At 42.6% G+C, this 15,908-nt stretch overlaps 1 non-coding gene across 1 annotated transcript; it reads right to left on the minus strand.

The window, feature by feature from the left end:
* Positions 1 to 1,034: 1,034 nt before the first annotated feature.
* Positions 1,035 to 1,141, minus strand: LOC141568174 (U6 spliceosomal RNA). The gene has a single exon (XR_012491218.1). It is a non-coding gene; the product is annotated as a U6 spliceosomal RNA (small nuclear RNA).
* Between the last annotated feature and the right edge of the window lie 14,767 nt (positions 1,142 to 15,908).

Consider the following 15,908-nt stretch of genomic DNA (forward strand, 5'->3'; position numbering starts at 1 on the left):
ATCTCACTTGATTTCTACAGTCAGCTTGCGAGAAGCAGATGCCATTCCCATTTCACAAATGGGAAAAACGAAGGCCAGAGAAAAAACCATGTTTTATAAAAACCAAAGTCTTACTGCCGTAGAAGGGGAGCCATGACCTCAGCTTTATGCTCTTCCCCAAGCCGTGTCTTCCCACTGAGAAATGCTGTGAACGCCACAGGGCAGCAGGAGCCCAGGGTGGGAGAGCTGCTGGTTCAGAAAAAAAGGGCCAAGAATCTGGATGTAATGGAAGTTCTGAGAAGTCACAGTTTTACCACCAATGTTATTCAGCTCCCTTTTTCATTTTTCCCCTTGAGAACAAAAGCTTGTTTTACATTTTAATGGATTTAATTACCACATGGAGATCTGAAGAGATAGAAAAGGAACTGGCAGTGAGGATGCAGTGATGGTCTATTGAGCAGCATTTGAATTAATTTGGAGTTTTCATCCCTGTGATTAGTGTGGTTATTAGTGTTAATACTTGAAGTTCGTGTTAACAGGGTGTTACTACGAATTTGAAGATTAAAACAGGTCTGACTTCCTAGTATTTGTTTACTTATTAATCAGTCCATTCATAACTGCTACGGAGCTGACATATAAAATGCCCTCCTGCTTCCAACTTCTCAGCTTGACTTAATAAAGAATAATCCTGGGTCTCATTTAGTGAATGTTTAATGCTAATAGGTTGTCCTTATCTATTTTGGTGACTTCCCCACTGTGGACATTCTCTCCTTTGTCCTCAAACCACCATGGAGAGGCAGATAAAGGCTCAGAGCTATGGAAACAGTCTGAATTGGGACTGAGAATACCAGATCTCTGTTCCCTTGAACTCTTGGAGTGACTCTGGAAAAACCATTCCTCCTCTCTGGGTCTCAGTTTCTCTTCTATAATATAAGAGGTTTAGATGAGATGATCTCTGTTTCATTTCATTTGTATGGTTCAGGGAACAAAGAAAAATGGAGAGATGCCTGGAGAGTCATAGAAATGTAAAAGTTGTGACTAAGAAATCCTCTACCCATATACACTAATTTTTCATGAATTTGCATGTCATCCTTGCGCAGGGACCATGCTAATCTTCTCTGTATCGTTCCAATTTTAGTATATGTGCTGCCGAAGCAAGCACACTAATTTTTCAATAGAGGACAATGAGACTAAAACAGGTTAAGACGTCCAAGGTCAGATAGTAGGTTATCAGAGCCTGAACCTGAATGCAGATTTCCTAATTCCTAATCTGGTGCCATTTGCTTTTTTCCCTTTAGTTATAACATAGTTTTAAAATAGAGTAAATAATATATCAGACAAGGAGCCGCCTGTGAAATTTCCACCTAGTTGGCATAAATGGTAAATTTTGCTGTATCCTTTCTCCCTCCTTTCCTCCTCTTTTTCCTTCCTTCCTTCCTTCCTTCCTTCCTTCCTTCCTTCCTTCCTTCCTTCCTTCCTTCCTTCCTTCCTTCCTATTAACATAACATTAAAATACAGCTGAATCCCAAATCCTCAAACAATCATCCTTATAAGTAACTACCATCCCTAGGTTTGTAGTTATTATTCCTACGTTGTTGTTAATATTTTTATTACACATGAAGTATTGGTTTTCTATTTGATTCATTGGACTTTATTCTTTTTTTCCCTCTCTATTGATTTGATACTTTCTATCTCTTCTCTTTTAGGTGTTACCCTTACATGTTTAATATGCCCACTTGGCATTCAAAATGATTTCCTTTTAATCAGAATCTCTACCCTCCCCCTAAGCAGAACCACCAATAATTCTTATCCTAAATCCCAATGTAACTGGTTGTCAACAATTTTGTTCTGCCTGTTTTAAATATCCTTAATTAGTCATTATTTTTAATAGTTTGTGCTTATTTAGATTCAGACACATTGCTTATACTCCTTTTCTCCTCATTGTTTCTTGTATATCACTGCTTCAACACATGGAGGATAATACTCCATTGTCTCGTAGCAGTTCACAACACCACAAGGGAATCTCATAGGCATCCTCTGAGGCACAGAGTCCAGAAACTACTTATCAGCATTTTACAGATGAGGAAACTGCTCCTCAGGTTAACAGGGTCAAAGCTGCCTTTCAACCCAATCTCCCAATTCAGTGCAATTGACCCCATACCACCGGGTGAGATAACTGATTTCAAAATGCTTAGAGACAAGACAGAGAAGAAAAAGGGGGGTAGGGGAGAGAGTACTACAAGGTAGATGTGACCGCTGCAAGATAGAAAATGAAGAACAAATAAGGGCTTTAGGAAGCTAGGAAGGCTATGATATGGACCAGGGTGGGGCAGGGGGTGCCTGGAAAGGCAAAACACAAGAAGACTTGATGGAGGGGCATTAAACCATGCACACTTTAAAATCCTTCACCTTGAAAAATAAAAACCATTAGCCCAACAACAATACAACAATACAAATGGTTTCAGACTATGTCAGCATGTTGCACTGTATTCTCCATTCCACAAGCAATTCTTTTACACCTAGTACATGTGGGGAGTTGATCACACTGAAAGGAAAGCTGTGACATGCCAGGAAAGCAGCCTGAATTAGGGAAAGGTAGCAGTTTATCAGACCTGTGGTCCAGCCCTGACACCAAAAAAAAAAACGGCCTTGGGTTGTTTGTTTTCCCTTCAGCTTTAGATCCTTCTTCTCCACACCAGGAATCTAAATTCCTTCCCTGCTCCAACAGTCTGAATTTGAATAAGAAGGATGTTAATCCACTCTGTTGTCTTTTCTTTCATTACGCATCCTCTTTTTTATTGTTTTACTATTTTCTGCCTTTCTTTCTCCTTCTTCTTTTGGGATTGCTCCTCTCTCCCCTCCCTCATGGTTATTCTCCTTCTCACATTTAGTGTCTGCATATTTTCTTCCTCATTACCTAAATACATGTAAATTGATGATGCGGAAGCAATTTTTTAAATTGGTTAAAATGTGCCACGTCAAACATGACGAATTCTTCTACTTTTGGATTCCTCATGATTTTAATCATCCCAAATCAGCCATTCAAGAAGTGACAGCATGAGGACCACATTCTTTTAGCATCAATTTTTTTGTTTTTCTTTTGATGGTGTGTGTGTGCATGTGTGTGTGTGCATGTGTGTGTGTGCGTGTGTGTGTTGTGTTCACCAAGTTGTTAATGAGTGTGGGCATTCTTTAACTCACCAAATGGCATTGAGCCCCTGTGTGTGCCAGCACTGAGGAGGTTGGGGAGGTTGAGATGGGGGAGATAAAAAAAATGGATGACGTCTAGTGTCTGCAGTCAGGTTGGGACTTGGGTACTTGGTGGATGAGAGCACAAAGGCATGGTTAGGGGTAAAGAAGGAAGCTTTGGCTGCATTATGATAGTATTTTAGCCCAAGATCCAAGAATGCCTTACTCTTGTCTTCAGCACCAGGTTCTGGGCTGTTGTTGAACACAGAATGTGCAGCAGCCTGGGCACAAAATTGCCCCCGGGGTCTGATAATCCCTGCAAAGCCCTGTCTGTTAGAAGCTGATTTGGAGAACAAGAACTAGGACTATTAACTGCCGTTCTGAGCACCAAATCTCTGTCTTGGGACTCACACATTCAGGAACATCGTTGCAAAGAGAGAGAAAAAGAATTAGGCCCCAGAGTGACCTTAAACTTGCTTATTCAATCGGCCACGAGTGGAAGCCAAAGACCAACAAAGCTGGCCAATCTGGCCTGGGCTTCAGGCAAAAAAGCAAGAGAGAACATAGCACACACAGGGTGCTGCTTGTAAAAGATACAGTCAGCAAGGCCACAAGTAAACTGTACTCATTGAATGTCCAGGCTCTGGACAGTTAGGAAATTCTCCCACCTTTGAAAGACGGCATATCTGGAGAGGGAATGCTCCCCACTACCAAGAATAGGCGGCACTCCCATCAACCCAGGAGGGGTTACTGACCTGATGTAGCTTTAATGAGTTTATAGGAGGAAAAAGAATACTTTTTCTTCTATCGGGGCCCTGGATAAAAGATATTGCTAATGAGGTGAACAGATTCAGGATGAAATTGTGGGCTCAATCCCACTTCAGGTTATATGAACAAGTTTAGAAACATGAGCAGGGAATTGCATCTGGAGACGGTGGTGAATTATTTTCTGATTCCTGAGTAAATGCTCAGATGGAGTAAAGTGGCTTGCCCATGACTACACAGTAGAACAAAAGCACAAATAGGTCTTCTGACTCCAGGTCTGGGGTTCCTTCCATATCATCACAGCTTCAGGGTAATAGGCACTGATCTAGGTAATTGGTAGTAGCAGAGCCACAGCAGGCGAGCAGAACACCTGGGGAAAAGCTGTGAATGAAAGATGGAATTCCTGTCCTTGGGGAGAGGGCAGGACAGAGGAAAACGGAAAAAGCACAACAAGGGCTTAATCAGAGAGGAGATGGGGACAAGACTGGTTTTCCAGGAAGGCCCACAGAGATGAGAAGGTGAGGCCCAGGTGGGGTTTGATAGACCAAGACAGGAGCCCCCACTGGGCCACTGTGACTGTGTCAAAGGGCTCCTACAGCCAGCCCACTTGGGGAATGACTCTCTAGCTAATCCACCAGGGTTTCAGAGAATCAACCGGTATGCGCTGTGTTACAATATCCATTTGTGAAAAATATTTTTCCCTGAATTGAAAACAGGTAAACTTTCCTTATCTGGAGGGAGAAATGGGCCCTTTCAGAAAATCTAAATAAAGTGGGATCCTGTGCCTCCCTGTCCCTTTAGCAAGCATGCCATAAATGTCACATCTTCTCACACCACACTAGAGAGTTATGGGGACAGAGCCAGGAGTGCAGTTTCCAGGCTCTCAGCCTCACATGGAAAGGTGCTGGCTCAGGTAGTAAATGGCCGTCAGCTGTGGCTAATTGGCCGTCAGCTGTAACCAGTGAGCCGTTGGCCACTACTATAACTGTTGTGGCTATGCTAGCAGCAAATGGGGGCTGGCAAGAAGATGGTGGCTGAGCTAACAAGAGCGGATTGCAGAGAGGCGGATGCCGCCAGAGAGAATATAGTGATATGACTCCCCTATCTATGGCTCCATGGGTGTTCCTTTTTGGCCTCACCATATCCTGCGTTCTCTTGTGGAGAGCGGGAGCAGAGACCCCGCATGACACCCCGCGTGACAAACATGTTCACTAATCAGGGTCCAGGGGTTTTATTGGGGTCTTATTCACAGAGGTTTGACTATGACCATGCCAGTAACATTGTGGCTTTGGAGTGAGATGATGGTTTGAAGACTGGTTTTGCCCCCTCACTAATTCCATGGTTCTAGACAAGTTATTTAACTTCTCTGACCCTCAGTTTCCTCTTGTATAGCAAAGATAATACCTACTTTATACTGTTCATCTAAAGGTAAGATAGAATAACCTGCCCACAGCATTCAGATAGAGAAGGTGCTCAGTGAAAAGTGCAATTGCTCTTGGTGCCATTTGTTATTCACTGCGATGTAAGTTATCTGCTGTAGAACAGTAATTCCTAAACTCTAGTGGGTATACAAATCACTTAGGGTTTTTTTAAAAAGTGTGGAGTCTCCATCTCATCCCACTTCAAGAGATTTTGAGGTGGGGCTCTGAAATATGCATTTTGCAAGTATCCCCAGCTGATTCTGATGAAGTGGTTCCATGATAACACTTTGGAAAAAATACTGCCGTAGAATTAAACTTTAAGTTTAAAACCTGATCTCTCCTGGTTCATGGCTGTCAAAACCATCCAGGTTAGACTTCTATCCTAAAGATTTCCAGCTCCTCTTCCTCATCCTTATCCTCTCTTCGAACCCCAAGTGCAAGAGGTAGCTATACCTGCTACTGTTATTACCATCACCTTTGGTATCTCCCAGTGTAGTGGCTTCCAACCTGGGCAGCATATTACAATCCCTTGGAGAGCTTTCAACCATCCTGATGCCCAGGCCACACCCCAAACCAATTAAGTCAGGATCTCTTGGTGGCCTTAGGCATGGGGTTCGGGGAAGCTTGCCTGGTGATTTCAATGTGCAGCTGAGTATCACTGCTCTAAATCTGCTTTCCTATCTTCCTTTCAAATCTTCTCCTTCACCTAGTTTCCATCCTGTGCCTTATACCTGGGTATTTCCTCTCTTTCAAAATTTTTGGCTGGGTTCATATAACAGGTTTCTTCATTTTACTGTCATTTTCTTCCTCCCTGATCCACGGATCCCTCTTACTTGGCTCCATTTGGCATTGGTCCTACCCACAATTCTGTCCAAACTTTCAGGACACAACACAGTAGCCCTAGGTATCTCTACTTTGTCTCGACAGGGGTATCATATGGAAACATGTCTTTCAAACTTTTTTTGCCATTTCCTCCTGCTAGAGCGTTTTCCCTGCTCTTCCCTATTTATTCTGCCAGAAATCATGCAAAGTTCTCCTTCTCTTTGAAGCCACCTTTGACTATGCCATTCCAAGGTAAAAAGACCCTTATTCTCAACTTCTCTAATAGCATTTAGATCACATGGTATGATATTATATCTATATAATGAGAGGAGGAGGTATATGGTAACAGCAGTCACCAGAACTTCTTGTGGGAAGGGAACTATACTTATTTAGGAAAATTATGAGTGATAGGAGTAGAAGCTTATACTGAGAGGGATGTAGAACAGATCAGAACTACTTTGCTCAAAATCAAAGAGGGATTTTTATTACCCCAGGGGAATAAAGGAGGTCAACCACTCTGGATGTGCCCCACACCATGATTTCCTTAAAATCCTGCTTAAAAAGTCTATAAATCATTACAAAATATTTGATAAGTGTAGATTTCTCAGGTGCTGCTAAAGGGTCAGAGTCCAGGGTGTTACAGGGAAAGACAGTTACATCGGCACTGGCATAGATAAGAAGCAGAGGGCTCTAGTGAAAATCTAAGGAAGGGCTTTGGAACATCACGTGTTGTGGAATGTGGATTAAGACCAGGTTTAACCAGACCTCCACGGAGCAGCGATCTTCTCTCTGGATCCCATTTGAGCATCCTCTGTGCCCACTGAACTATGACTTTTCTAATGGCAGGGCCTGTCTCCACTGTATCCACATTTTTCTAGTGCCTCGCACAATTCTTGGTACACGGAATGCTCTAAATAAGTGTTTGGAGAATGAGCACTGCACACAGCATGCAATGCAGGTTTTCCCCTCAGGTCAAAGGGAGCACCAAGGAAGCTGTACTGCCTATGGCTATGTTTTGCTCAGACTGAAATTTCTTTCCTTCTCCACTTAGATGCTATTGAACTTGTTTCTCCAAACTCTGTTACTAAAAATTTGATGAATTTGAGCTCAAAATGATATTTCAAAATTCCCTGTTCCCAAACACATAGCTCATCAGAAATGCCTCCCACTATTTACAGTTTTGCTTCATTGAAATATGATCATGCCAGGCAGAGAGCGACGTGTATTCAGTGGAATTCAATTTTCCTGATCACTGGCCCCATCGATCAGTCTGTTTGCAAAGGGCTGATGCAAGCGTTAAGTCACCTCTTACAGACGGTGGGTGAACCGCTCCCATTATTGCTGCATGTGAAAGCCTTGTTAGACTCTAATGACGGGATTCTTCATTATTGTTGTTTTAAGCTTTATTGAGATTCTATCATGGGCCAAGAGTTTTTACTATGTGTTCATATTTAACCTTCATAACTGACGTTTTGTGGGTGAAGAGTTGGAGACTTAGAGAATTTGGGGGGAATTATCCGTGGTTACAGAGCTGGCAATGTGTACAGCCAGGATTCAAATGCAGTTCTTTTGATTCTAAAAGCGAGTACCGTCCATTATGTTAGATTTTCTTCTTGGGAGTTGTCTTAGGGCCAGGCAGGGGAGGCAGAGAGAGGTGATTAAGAAAGGAATTCTAGACAAGCTGAAGGGGAAGAAGAGTGACTGTGGTTTATTATTTAATGAACTCATGGCTTTTCATTGCCTCTTGCAATCTCCACTGTGCCTGTGTAGACATTTGTTACTGCAGCCAGAAGGCCACACTTGGCCATGGAGCTGTTCCTCCCCATGTAATATGAGCTCCTTGAAGGTGCACACCAAGCAGGAGAACTCAGGGCAGTGCCCAGACCCAGAGGATTGATGAGCAAATACCTGCGACAGAGGCAGTTGCTTGAGGGCAGGGCTATGCAAATGGAAGCCCAGGGAAGGAACCTTTGTGGATCCTGCAGGAAAGCAGCTTCCTCACTGGGTTTACCAGAGGGAATAACCGGGGTATCTGACTCAGAGGTCAGAAAACAGAGGGACCCACCCAGAATTCTAGTAAACCTGGTAGCTTTGCCAACCTAAATCCACCTCAGGATAAAGCCTACAAGCTCCCTTTTCTAACCCAAGCAGTCAGAAAAGTGGGACCTTGTAGTTACCCTCAGTTCATGAAATGCATGGAAAATCTCAAAGAGAATCATGTTTTTGTTGCACAGGCAAAACTTGAGAAAGGTTGGAAGCAGGCTTCTCTTTTCAGGTAATAATTGTATCTGATATCAAAGTCAAAACTAATCAATAATTGCCCCCGATTTCTCTGAAAACTGAATCTTACATCATGAATTTTCTCTCCACAGGTAGGGTAGAGTTATTTTGTTTTATCAGAAAGTCTTGGTGTTTTCATAGACCTTTGGATTTGTCTACAGGGCCTGGTTAACAAAGGATGGGATCACATATGAGACGCAAAGCAAACCTGAAGTAGGTGGGGCTGATGCTATTATTTCCATTTCACAGATGAAGAAACAGAGTATGCATGACTTCTCTAAGTTCACACAGCTAAATAATGTGGCTTTGGGAGAAAGCTGTGTATTCTGTTGTCCAGTTCAGTATCATGCTATGCATGAAGGCTTGACTCCTGCCAATGTCCTATGATCACAGTCATATTTTTCTCATTCAACCTTGAATCTAATCTTGAATCATATTCATTTCTCTTAAAAAAAGAAACCAGGATAGGTATATAAATGGAGCCACTTTAAAATGGAGCCACAGCTGCCACTGTAGAGGAACTTCTTTGTACGTCTTATGCCTCACACATTTGGAATATTAAAACAGGGCAAAGTAACCTTTGGACTAGGTCTAAAGCAAATTTGTGTCTTAAAGAACTGTTTGAAAATACAAGAAAGCAGATAATATGACTACCAGATTGAAAATGGAAAACATTGTTTAGAATTAACCTCACTATGTTAGCTTATCTGCATCAATAGAAATGTCTTCTTTCTTTTGATGTAATGTTCCCCTTCCCTTTCTCATAAATACCCCCCACTTTTGTCTCCTAATTAAAACACTACCTGGGCTTTTCCTTGAATCAGTGCTTCCCAAATAGCTATTCTTTTTTGATCTGAAATAAATGCTTGTTGCCTCTCACTTTGGCCTTTTATTTTTATTTTTAGGTTAACACGTGCAAACTGCTATTTTAAATACAATCTGACCCCACTCTGAATAGAGAAACTTGAAGAAGCTAATCTGGGGGGCAGCAAAAGGTCATCATAGATTCAGTATCTGAAAACCCAATACAGATTTCAACATTCAGGTTGTGATGCAAAGTCTTAAATAATCTTTCTAATCTTACTAATGGCTAACTCTTCCTCCCAACTCAGCTGATAAAGTCTAATGACATTGAAGGTTGGAATAAACACTGTAGGTCAACTATTTCATTGTTTTGCTCTCAATCAGGCTAAATATTCCTTTTGGACAGCAAGTATCCGAGTTTCAAAATGTGTGTGTGTGTGTGTGTGTGTGTGTGCGTGCGTGCACTTGCATGTATACTATTTCCAAGCCCTAATAATTATAAGGTAAAATTTAAAACAAATATTATTAAGAAATATGGCCTAGAAATTGATTAATCACCTTGATAGTTCTAATTGAAAAAAAAAAAATGAGATAGTTGAGAATTGCCTGAAGTCTAGCTGAACAGAAGTCCTATAACTAAGGACATACAGAAATCATGTAGATACTGATATGAGGAGAACAGATGTGGAACTGGATGGTCTCACACCCACAGTTAAAAATTAAGAGAGTTATCTCGGCTGTGGAGGTCAGCCCTGAGGAGCGAGGAGCTCCAGCCCCACACCAGGCACCCCAGCTGAGGGTCCCACTGCCAGGAAGAGAAGTCCCCATAACTTCTGGCTATGAAAACCAGCAGAGATTTTGGCTGAGTGAGACAGAGGGCTGCTGGAGTGAGTCCCAGTTGTTCTAATTAAATGGTCTGCACACAGACTTACTCTCTGATGAATTCACTCACTCTGAGCCCCAATGCTGGGGCAACATCTTGAAAGGCTCCAGGGACATATGAGAAGAAACTGAGTGATCTGACTTCAGAGCAAAGGCTGGAAGGGCAGCTTTCTCCCAGACAGAAATGCTGACAGCATCCACTGTTCCTTAGTTGAGCCCTCCTCTGACCCAGCATGCAAATGCAGGTAGGCACCATATCTTAGTCAACCTGGATAATACTGTTTGCCCTGCCCTGCTGATCCCCTGAGACCCCACCCCACCCAACTTGTAGTCCCACCCAAGCCACTTCTAGTGGCTTTTCCATACAAATGTCCTGTCTTGGCTCATGGTGTGGGCTTTCCTAAAAATCTCTCAAAGGTCTGAAAACCCCAAACAAGCAGCCTCTGGCCTCTGCATGCCCCTACCATTTGCTGAGCAGCCTCAAGCCTGGCATTGGTGGCAGCCAGCCTTGGTTTGAGGCTTGGACTCTCCCAGGCACCCCCAAGCCCACGTGGGTAGTGGCCATCTGTGGATTGCTTTGTGGCTCATGCCAGGTGTGCCCAGGCAAGGCACAGACTGCAGCTAAACTTGACCTACAGTGGGGCCCCTCCCAGGTGGCCGTGGGCTGGCATGCCCAGTGGTTGGCTTTGGACACAGTTGGAGCACCACCTGGCTACCTTTGCAGATGACACACCCGAAGGGCAGACTTAACAGGCACCAGAGCCCTGATGAAGCTAATCCTGCTCCATAGGCTTCAGCCCCCGCATAACAGCTTCTCCACTGTAGTCACAGCCAGTCCTCACAACCACTCAACCTGAGGGTCAATCCCTCCAATTGACATATAAACAGCAACCAACGCTCAACTACAACAGGAAAGCACAAGCAATCCACATAAGAGACATACCTGGAGCACCCAGCTCAGGTGACCAGGGAGATTGTGCCTCTGTACCCCACAGGGCAGTTACTACATAAAGTCATGCTGCCAAGACTGGGAAGCATAGCAGCCATATGTAATACATAGAAACAAACACAGGGAGGCAGCCAAAATGGGAATACAAAGCAACATGTCCCAAATAAAATAACAAAACAAAGCTCCCAGAAAAGAATTAAATAAAATGGAGACAAACAACCTACCAGATGCAGAGTTCCAAGCACTGGTTGTAAAGATGCTCAGTGATCTCAGGGAGAATTTCAGCAAAGAGGTAAGAAACATAAAAATCGAGATAGAAAATATGAAAAAGAACCAGTCAGAAATGAAGACTATAATAACTGAAATAAAGAATACATTAGAGGGAATCAATGGTAGTTTTGATGAAGCAGAGGATCAAATCAGTGATTTAAAAGATAAGGTAGCAGAAAACACCCAATCAGAACAGCCCAAAGGATCCAAACAAATGAGGATAGTTTAAGGGGCCTCTGAGACATTAAGTGTACCAACATTTGCATCATAGGGGTACCAGAAAGAGAAGAGAGACGGCAAGGAATTGAAAACCTATATGAAGAAATAACAATGGAAAACTTCTCTAACCTGGTTAAGGAAATAGACACACAAGTCCAGGAAGTGCAGGGAGTCCCAAACAAGATGAACTCAAAGAGGCCCACACCAAGACACATCATAATTTACATGCCAAAGGTTAAAGACAAAATGACAATCTTAAAAGTGGCAAGAAAAAAATAGTTCTTACCTGCAAGGGAGCTCCCATAGGACTCTCAGCTGATTTCTCAACAGAAACTTTGCAGGCTGGAAGGGATTGGCATGAAATATTCAAAGTGATGAACTGCAAAGAACTGCAACAAAGCAAAGCTATTATTTAGCATCAAAGGACAGATATACAGCTTCCCAGACAAGAAAAAGCTAAAGCAGTTCATCACCACAAAACCAATATTACAAAGAATCTTAGAGGGACTTCTTTAAGACAAAAATAAAATGAAATAAATAAAACATGAATAATAAAATGGCAATAATTGCATATCTATCAACAATTACTTTCAATGTAAATGGATTAAATCCTCCACAAAAGACATAGGGTGGCTGACAGGGTAAGAAAACAAGACCCTTACATCTGCTGCCTACAAGAGGCTCACTTCAGATTGAAAGACATACACAGACTGAAAGTAAAGGGATTGCAAAAGATATTTTATGAAAATGGAAACAAACAAAAACTGGGGCAACAATACTTATATCAGACAAAATAGACTTTAAAACAAAGGCTATAACAAAAGACAAAGAAGGATCCAATAATCCCACTTCTGGATATTTATCCAAAGAAATGCAAAATACTACTTTGAAGAGACATAGGCATCCATATGTTCATTGCAGCATATTTACAATAGCCAAGATTTGGAGGCAACATGGTTGTCCATCAATGAATGAAAGGATAAAGAAGAGGTGGTACATATGTACAACGGAATATTACTCAGTCGTAAAAAAGAATGAAATCTTGCCATCTGCAACAATATGGATGGACCTAGAGGGTATTATGCTGAGTGGAGTAAGTCAGACAGAGAAAGACAAAAACCATATGATTTCACTTATATGTGGAATCTAAAGAACAAAATACATGAACAAGCAAAATAGAAACAAACTCCTAGATACAGAGAACATTTTAATGGTTGCCAGATGGAAAGGGGGTGAGGGGATGGGTGAAAAAGAGGAAGGGATTACAAAGTACAAATTGGTAGTCACAAAATAGTCTTGGGGATGTAAAGTACAGCATAAGGAATATAGTCAATAATATTGTAATAAATATGTATGGTAGCAGATGGGCACTAGATTTATCGGGATGATCACTTTATAAGCTATATTAATATCTAATCACTATGTTGTACACCTGAAACTAATGTAATATTGTATGTCAACTCTAATTGATACATTTTAAAAAATCACTAGAAAAAGCAAAAAAAAAAGTTCTGAAAATAAATGAACAGGTAGAGCAGCACATCAACACTGACGCACAGCATCAGTAATCTCTAAAATGTATAAAGTGTATTACAGTTCGTTAAGCACTTTCACCCACTAACATCTCCACTTTGACTCTCGACACTATCTATGAAGTAGGAAAAATCAGCATTTTTTAAAAATGAAAAAACAGAAAAGTAGAACCGTATCTAGAGTCCAGTTTAGGAGCCTGTAGTCCAGAACCTTCTCCTATGCTTTCATTTTCACATGCATTTGAGCCTTCACTTACAGAGTGCTTACCAGCATAAGAAACCATTAAAAGTGCATTATGTTGACTCACTTAATATCTAGATGTTTATACTCTGATTCAAAATACAATTCAACTTCATCAGTTTTATACCCACTAAAATATAATGCATGGTGTGTCTTGAACGGGGGTGTTAATTACAAAACAAAAGCTAACCATAGGCTATGTAAATGGTGCAATTTAAAAAGTTCGTGCTACATTTGTACAACACAAAATACTTTCTCCCATACAATCTCTTTTTATCCTTATCAGAGCCCCATGAAGCGGGTGTTATGATCCCCATTTGACACAGAGGGGAAGCCAAGGCCCTGTTTCCTGGAATTAAGTCAAATTGGCCATTGAGCTGTCTTTTGATGAGAAGCCATGCTGCTTGTGCTGGTGGGTGGTAGATGTTGGGAGGGAAGCAGGAAGGGAAAAAATAAGGGGTGGGGAATGGGGTGGAGGGAAAACCCAACGGGTGGGGGTTGGGGTTTGGGGGTGGCTCAGAGGACAAAGCCCTAGAAGCAAGGTGAAGGCTAACTTTCAGTAGCCCCAGGATCAAGGCGAGGCTGTTTTTTGCTTTGTGCTTCAGCCTCTACTGGCGTTTGTGCTCCTTGCTTTTCAGATTTATACTCCTTCACCACGAACCCTTTACGTGCTCAAGAGGCTGGGCACACAATATTTTTCTTGCAGGGCCCATGTAATTCTATCTACACCCACACTCTGGAGCCTGATAAGAAAAGACGACAGGATGGGAGGGAGCTGGGAGACCAGCAGCCATTGTCTCCCGTGGCAGCCCGATGGGATGGAATAATTCCTGGAATGCATAACCTGAAAGGTGTGTATCCTCTTAAGCCATGGTGAAGCTCTGCTACATCCATAGCGGGGTGCTGGGACCAACTCACTCAATTCAGCACCTTCTCGTGCTGGTGCCTTTGGTTAAGGTGAGGTCACAAATCGTGGGCCAGGACTTTAGGGTTCCAATCACCACTTGGCAAGAAACCCAGCCTTGACATTTAATTTTTTTATTTTAACAATTATTTATCAAACACTGAAAATCAGCACTGGGAACAGAGGTAAAGTTTTATTTATTTAACAAACACTTATATGACATTTGCTTTATGCTAGGCACTGGTCTAATTGTTTCATTTACTATTTTAACCTCATTCCAACAATAAGAAGGTTATTATTATCCCCATTTCACAGATGAGAACATTAAGACACAGAAACATTAAGACACTTGCCTGAGGTCACACAGCTAGTGACGGTTAGAGCTGGAATTTGAGTGAATGCTCTTAACCACAGTCTTTCAAAATCTCTGCCTTAAATATGTTGTAGTCCAGAGGGCCGCACAGACATATAAGCATGGTAGATTATAATGACTGTTGTGATAGAGATGTGTGCAAGGTACTGTAGAGAAAGAGTTTGAACAAGTTGTACTGGCTGTTGGAACAGTTATACTGCTCTGCACTTCTCCAGTCCTGGCAGCTGCTATCCTCGACCTCCTTCCACCCATTCGCATTAGCCCCTACTGACCTGGTCCCATATATAACTTAAAGACCAGCCCTATCCTTGTCATAGGGATTTAAGACTCCCTATGCCAGGATTGCAGGGCACATGGCATCAAGACAGCCCAGTCTCTGGTCCTGCTTAGGTCCACGCTTTCTAAAGGGGTGTCTTCTGCATTAATCTTTTGACAAAGCCCCCACGTTATATCACTGGTCCAGTACATTCTGGTCGTGCCTTGGCCCATGTTTGGGCTCTCTAGAAAGTACCCTGATCTTTCTCTGTTTCAGATGAACAAGAAGCGGTTCTGGCTGTAATGTGTGAGTCCTCAATAAGACCAAGCCTCTGTGTACTCTCCCAGCTATTCAAGTAGGTGGTCCAGTGAGGGGCGGTGCTTCAGGTATGTTCCTCCAATGTGTAGACATGGAGCATAGCCTTCTCTGTGGAAAAGGGCCACTTCTCAGTCAATGGTCATTGGGAATTTTCCCCCTGGAAATTTCTTTTTTTTTTTCTTTTTTACTTTATTGGGGAACAGTGTGTACTTCCAGGACTTTTTTCTAGTCAATTTGTTGTCCTTTCAGTCTTAGTTGTGGAGGGCGCAGCTCAGCTCCAGGTTCAGTTGCCGTTACTAGTTGCCGGGGGCACAGCCCACCATCCCTTGCGAGAGTCGAACCGGCAACCTTGTGGTTGAGAGCCCGCGCTCCAACCAACTGAGCCATCCAGGAGGCAGGTCTGCTCAAGATGCCATGTTCAATCTTTAGTTGCAGGGGGTGCTGCCCACCATCCCTTGTGGGAGTCAGAGAATCGAACTGACAACCTTGTGGTTGAGAGCCCACTGGCCCCTGTGGGAATCGAACCTGCAGCCTGAGGAGTTAGGGGCACGGAGGTCCAATTGCCTGAGCCACCCAGCCACCCCTTCCCCCACTGGAACTTCTAAATAAGCCCTTGAAGTCTTGACCGCCTTTAGGATGAAAGTTCTGTCTTCTCTCTCTAGTGCTCTCTCCACTTCTACATCTGAGGTCCTGAGATAGCTGAC

This window comes from Rhinolophus sinicus, linkage group LG01 (genome assembly GCF_036562045.2).
Source record: "Rhinolophus sinicus isolate RSC01 linkage group LG01, ASM3656204v1, whole genome shotgun sequence".
NCBI lineage: Eukaryota > Metazoa > Chordata > Mammalia > Chiroptera > Rhinolophidae > Rhinolophus > Rhinolophus sinicus.